We start from the raw sequence: 6,786 nt of genomic DNA, 5'->3' as shown, positions 1-6,786 counted from the left end.
AACATAAAAAAATATTGCATGCAGGGTGTAAAGTAAGTACTGTTAGTTTAGTTATAGAATATATGTCTCTCATGAATTTAGCTGAAGAGATGTGTGGTAATACTATGATCCTAAAAGTCATGACCCGTTTTTACTTACTAATAATTCATTTTTATTTTTTGAACTTACTGATAGTAAATTTTTATTTGTACAGGACAACAAGCATTAAATGTTTGTCCACCTGCTTACCCAAAGTGGTGGACGGTGGTGGTAGATGGCCTGTAGTACATGCTCTTCTCGTTTATCCACCTGCTGCATTCAATGCGCATGCGCCCACTTGGATAAGTTGTTGGTTCATCTACCAACATGAATGGTTGAATGCATGCAAGGACAACAGAGTGATTCATCTAGGCCGTGCAGTTTCTATCCAACGTACCACTCAAATGAAGCTTACGTGGACACGCTGGGAGGCCGCCTAGGCTATGCGACCTCAATATGAAGGCACGTCGTCAAGGCGGCCTTCTAGGGTGTCCACGTATGTTTCATTTAGTTGGTGCGTTAGATAGAAATTCCACGACCCAGATGAAGTAGCGTCCATGACCCACATGAAGTCGTACCTCCATGCATGACTATGCATGCAAGGACAATATAAACTGTAGGTGCCTTCATATCTCGCCTTCGTGCGGAGCCGCCGCCGCCAAGCGTGGCGATCTCGCCTTTGGGGTAGAGAGGGAGGGCACCAGCACGCCGCCGTGCTGGGGTGTCACCGTGCCGCTGCAGGCCATGCGCCGAACGGACTACGAGCGACCGTGGGCAAGCGGCCAAGGCCGGGGGCCTGGGTGATGCCAGTGCAGGCTGAGGCCGGATGGAGGACCATCGAACCACTGGAGCCGAGCGACATAGGGTTCCCGACTCACGGGCGCAGGCGCGCGCAGCGGCACTTCGGCGTACAACAGTGTCGGGGACGGGAGGTCGACGAGGGATTGCGCTGGCGGTGGGGAATGCAGTTTTTGTTCATTTGAGAAAGGATGCGGTGGGATTTGGTGATGTGCTGACGCGCTAGGCCTTCACAAATTGCTGGTGGGTCGGATGGGAATAACCGTGTCCGTCTGTGGGCTATTTTGATGAGTACGATGGCAGCAGTGTAGAATCTTACGTCTAGAGTCTTTTCAGGATAAAAAAGAACTTTGCTCTAAAATACCATATATGTGTATACGTGCTAAATTTTTCTAAAGATGTTGGATATGGTCGAGAGTACCCAATCGTAGTTGTATGTATATGCACCCCTAGCTTTGTTAGTCAAACATTTGTATTTTAAACCATTGATCTCCATCAAAATTATATAGATTCATGCCACTATTTATTTGGTGATTCTAGAAATTGATTTATTATTATACAGTGGAGGGTAATATATTTTTAAATTCACTATGAGAAATGATTTCATAATATATATAATTCATATTGTGAAACAAAAATATTTAATGATGGTAAAGGATCATAATATTTGACTTAGAACAAAGCTAATGTAATATGTCAAATAAATAACAGAAGTACCTTGCGTCAGGAGTGAAGGTGTAACACCTCTTGTTACGAGCTCACTAAGCACTGAGATATGACCTGAGAGATAGATCTATTAATATAGTGAGTTAGTTACATAAATGCCAATATGTGTTAATGAAAAAACCTAATGCGAAGAGTAGAATAAATAGTTCTAAACATTGGCATGGAAGCAATTTTTATAAACAAAATAAAATAATTATATTTAGTACTTGAATAAAATTTGGAGCGCAAGTTTAATAGATGAAAATACAACTTTTATTTCGGTAATAAAAGTCGTTCGATAGTATTTTGATAGATCATGTTTGTGCATTGTAGTGCACGTATTGCTTGCAGATACGCCATCCATAGGTGTCACGCGTGTCGTATGGTGCACGACTGACTCGTTCCTGTTCTGGAGTTAATGCTAAACTGTGGCTTTGTGCTTCGCGTCGCCTATGGTTCACGTCTGCCGTGACCTGCATCTCCCTGTACCTTTTCTGCGCTCTTGTCAGAACCTTGTCCTACAGCCGATTAGTCATTAATGGCCTCGAACATCGCTCGCCTCGAACGTGCGAAAAATTCGATCGATTCATTTATAGTGATTTCGGGCTGGAACCTTGGTGGACCGCGTCAGGACCACTGACCGCTGCCTTTATAAGCAGGGTCTGGCTTAGCCGTTGGTACCACCACTCGGTGCACTTTAGCTCACCTAGCTTTTCCTTTGAGGCACCTTTTCGCTCAGGCCTTCCTTACAACCATCGCCAACGATGGCAGGAGCCTGGGTTAGTAGTTATTGCCTGAACACTGAGGGTTTTCCCAAGATCCTATATGCCACCCTGCAAAAGCTCAAAGTCAAAGATTGTCCTGAGTATGAGGGTCATGAGTATGAAAAGCATGGCACTGAGCGGTGTGAAGTTACCGTATATTGGAAGAGTGAAGAGTTCCCCGACATCACTGAAGCCTAGAATGTGACCGCAATCGGGTTTTGCTTCATCGATACCTACCAGGTTGTGGCCCGCATAGCCTTGTGTTACCTTGGTCAGATCTATGAAGAGCCCATTGCTCGTACCCCCATGAGGTTCTTTCCACCTTTGGAAAGGAATCGACGGGCATGGAGGGCTCACATGGAGGCTTTGCAAGGGCAGGATGCATAAGAAGATAGTCCTATCACGGTGCACTTAACCACATATCTGCTTGCTCTAGATGAGCAGTATGACCGGCAAGCCTTGGAGTTGAGGAAGAGCCTTCGGTGAGCCAAGGAAACCGAGATTTCTCTAGGATGCTCCAGGTGCAGCTTGCCAAAGCGCATGCCAGTGCGGCAGCCGCTGAGAGTCGGGAGACTGCCATGTCAAAAGCTCTAAAGTGATATGGCAGGGGCTGATCCCGATCTTTCGATGAGAGGATGGGGTAACTTCGATTTGGGGAAGGATTCGACGTTGGCTGTCCGACTACAACATCCAGCAGGGTTGCTACGCCTTAGCAACAGGTACACTGACTCTGATTTGTTGTTGTTCTTGTCGTGCCAAGAACAACCCTGAACCTACAAGCAATTGAGAACAAGCAAGAACAAGATAAACAAGAAACAACTCATGGATTTGAATCAGGACATGAATTTGGGGTTCTGAATCAAGTAAATCGGGTGATCTAGCCGACACACGCGTTTACAAGGAAGTAGCTAAAGCTAAACTTGCATCTGAACAAAACCCACCCTCAAATGGTGGCTGCTACATGTCTTTTATAGTGGGAAACAACTAGGAGGCGTGGGAGGGTGGAAACCCTAAATTAGAATGGCCCCTAGTGGGCTTTACTCGATAAGTGGTTCTCAGCCCATGACTGGAGGTCCAAACATCTTTTTGTTGATTCTGCTCATTTCTGGTGGAGTCTAGCCATGAGGTTGGATCCATTTGAAAATGGACATCAAGATATTCCAATGAGTACTCATGGGCCTTCAACAACATCCGGAGTCGAGAGTTATGATCAAATCAATCTGGTGCTGCTACGATGTCCAAACGTGCACTTTGAATGTTTAGTATGGTCTTCTTGTTGTTTACACTAGCATCCGCTTGATGGTTATCTTGATGACCTTGCACCTAGCTAGTTCCTTCCATCTTCCTAAGCATAAGGAAATCATCACAAGGATTTAGTAGTACCCCATCTAGAGAAGATATTGTTTGGACAGCGAGGAACGACTTTACCTGATAATTAAGTTCTCGTGCTTTAGCTCGAGTCATTGGCCCTTGCTGTGCGATAGGTATGGTTGTGTCCAAGGAAGAGATGTCCTCATTATCCTCCCCTTCTGCATTTGAGTCGTCCTCAACTCACATTCATTCTCTTCTCCCAAGTACGGCTTCAAATCTACAATGTTAATGTTGGGCTAACCCCGAAATCTGTAGGTACCTCAAGTTTGTATGCATTATCATTAATCCGTTCTAACACTTTGAAAGGACCATCTGCTCTAGGTAGCAACTTAGACTTCCTCAAATTAGGGAACCTATCTTTTCTCAAATGTAACCAAACTAGATCACTAGGTTCAAAAGTGACATGTTTCTTTCCTTTACTACCAGCAAGTTTATATTTGCATTCATGCACTCTATATTCTCTTTAGTGGTCTCATGTAGTTTTAAAATCAGTTCAGGCATGTTTATTTGCATCAACATTGACCCTCTCTAAGGTTGGAAGGGGTAAAAGATCAATAGGAGCACGAGGCAAAAAACCCATAAATAATCTCAAAAGGGCATTTCTTAGTAGTAGAATGCTGTGAACGATTATAAGCAAACTCAACATGAGGTAAAGCACTCCTTCCACAATTTTATGTTTCTTCTTCAAAATAGTTCTAAGCATGGTTTGATAAAGTTCTATTTACAACCTCAGTTTGCCTATCCGTTTGGGGATGACAAGTGGTGGAAAATAAAAGCTTAGTCCCCAACTTAGCCCACAAAGTCCTCCAAAAATGGCTAAGAAACTTTGGATCACGATCAGAAACAATGGTGTTTGGTACACCATGCAAGCGGACGATCTCACGAAAGAACAAGTCAGCCACATGTGTAGCATCATCACTCTTATGGCATGGTATGAAATGAGCCATCTTAGAAAATCTATCCACCACAACAAAGACACTATCTCTCCCCTTCTTTGTTCTAGGCAGCCCTAAAACAAAGTCCATAGAAATATTCTCCCAAGACGCACTAGGAACAGGTAGAGGCATATACAAACCATGAGGATTAAGGCATGACTTAGCTTTTTGGCATGTTGTGCAGTGAGCAATGAACCTTTCCACGTCTCTCCTCATCTTGGGCCAAAAGAAATGATCAGCAAGGATGTCCTCCGTTTTTCTTCACACCAAATGTCCCATCAGCCCTCCTCCATGCACTTCCTGCAACAATAACAAACGCACAGAGCTAGCTGGAATGCATAGCTTGTTAGCTCTAAAGATAAACCCGTCGGTGAGGACGAATCTGTTCCATGTTTTCTCCTCTTGGCAATTTAGCAATACATCTTTGAAATCATTGTCATGTGCATATTGTTCCTTAATAGTTTCCAAACCAAAGATTTTAAAGTCAAGTTGTGAAAGCATGGTGTAACGTCTAGACAAAGCATCAACAATTATATTTTCCTTTCCCTTTTGTGTTTGATGACATAAGGAAAGGACTCGATGAATTCAACCCACTTGGCATGTCTATGGTTTAGTTTTGCTTGACTACGAATGTGTTTCAAAGATTCATGATCAGAATGCATGACAAACTCTTTGGACAATAAATAATGCTGCCATGTTTTCAAAGTTTGAACTAGAGCAAGCAATTCCTTATCATAAGTAGAATAGTTCAAACTAGGGCCACTCAACTTTTCACTGAAATACACCATAGGTTTTCCCTCTTGTAACAGCACACCACCCAACTCAATTCCACTAGCATCACATTCAAGCTCAAAGGTTTTATTGAAATCAGGAAGTTGGAGTAAAGGTGCATGTGTTAACGTATCTTTTAGCGTGTCAAATGCATTCTTGAGTGCTGTAGCCCAAGTGAATGCCACACCCTTCTTGGTGAGCTCATATAGCAGGGATGCAATGGTGCTAAAGTCCCTCACAAAGCGGTGATAGAACCCAGCAAGTCCTAGAAAACTTCTTATTTGTGTGATTGTAGTGGGAACTGGCCAGCTATGAATTGCCTCGACCTTGGCTTGATCAACTTCAATACCCTGCGGGGTTACAACATAGCCAAGGAAAGAGACTCGATCTGTGCAAAACATGCACTTCTCAAGATTACCAAATAATTGAGCATTACGTAAAGCATAAAAAACAACACGTAAATGATCAAGATGTTCCTCCAAAGTTTTGCTATATATCAGAATGTCATCAAAGTATACCACCACAAATCTGCCAATGAAAGCACGTAAAACTTCATTCATTGATCTCATGAAAGTGCTGGGTGCATTAGTGAGGCCAAAAGGCATGACTAACCACTCATATAGACCAAACTTGGTTTTAAATGCTGTTTTTCATTCATCTCCTAACTTCATGTGAATCTGGTGGTAACCACTACGCAAATCAATTTTAGAGAACACAATTGAGCCGCTCAATTCATCAAGCATATCATCTAGTCTAGGAATCAGATGACGATATCTAATTGTGATATTATTAATCGCTCTACAATCCACACACTTGCGCCAGGATCCATCTTTCTTAGGAACTAAAAGTATGGGAACAGTGCAAGGGCTAAGAGACTCACGCACATAACCTTTGTCAAGCAATTCTTGCACTTGGTGCTGTATCTCTTTAGTTTCCTCCAGGTTGGTCCTATAAGGAGCACGATTTGGCAAGGAGGCCCTAGGAATGAGGTCAATCTAGTGCTCAATTCCCTAAATTGGTGGCAGTCCCGGTGGTACCACCTTTGGGAAAACATCGGCGTACTTCTGTAAAAGGTTAGTGATAGTAGGAGGCAAAGAAATAGGAGTATCCTCAAGTGAAAACAAAGTTTCTTTGCAAACCAAAGCATAGCAATAGTAGTGCAAGTATCAATCTCTTCCAGATCAGATTTGGTAGCAAGAAAACAGGAACCCTTCAACTTAATCTCATTTTTCTTATCATGAACAGATTTAGTGTTTCTCTTTTTATGTTGCTCAAGTTCCTTAGCCACAATCTAATTTTCACTCTTAACATGCTCCTTAGTGTTCAACTTTCTAGCTCTAGCAATTTCATCTTTCATAATATCCTAAAGAGACATAGGATGTAACACAAGCTTCTTTCCATTATGCACAAAAGAATATTGATTG

The sequence above is a fragment of the Miscanthus floridulus genome, chromosome 13 (assembly GCF_019320115.1).
Source record: "Miscanthus floridulus cultivar M001 chromosome 13, ASM1932011v1, whole genome shotgun sequence".
Taxonomy (NCBI): domain Eukaryota; kingdom Viridiplantae; phylum Streptophyta; class Magnoliopsida; order Poales; family Poaceae; genus Miscanthus; species Miscanthus floridulus.
This window is presented reverse-complemented; position numbering follows the sequence as displayed.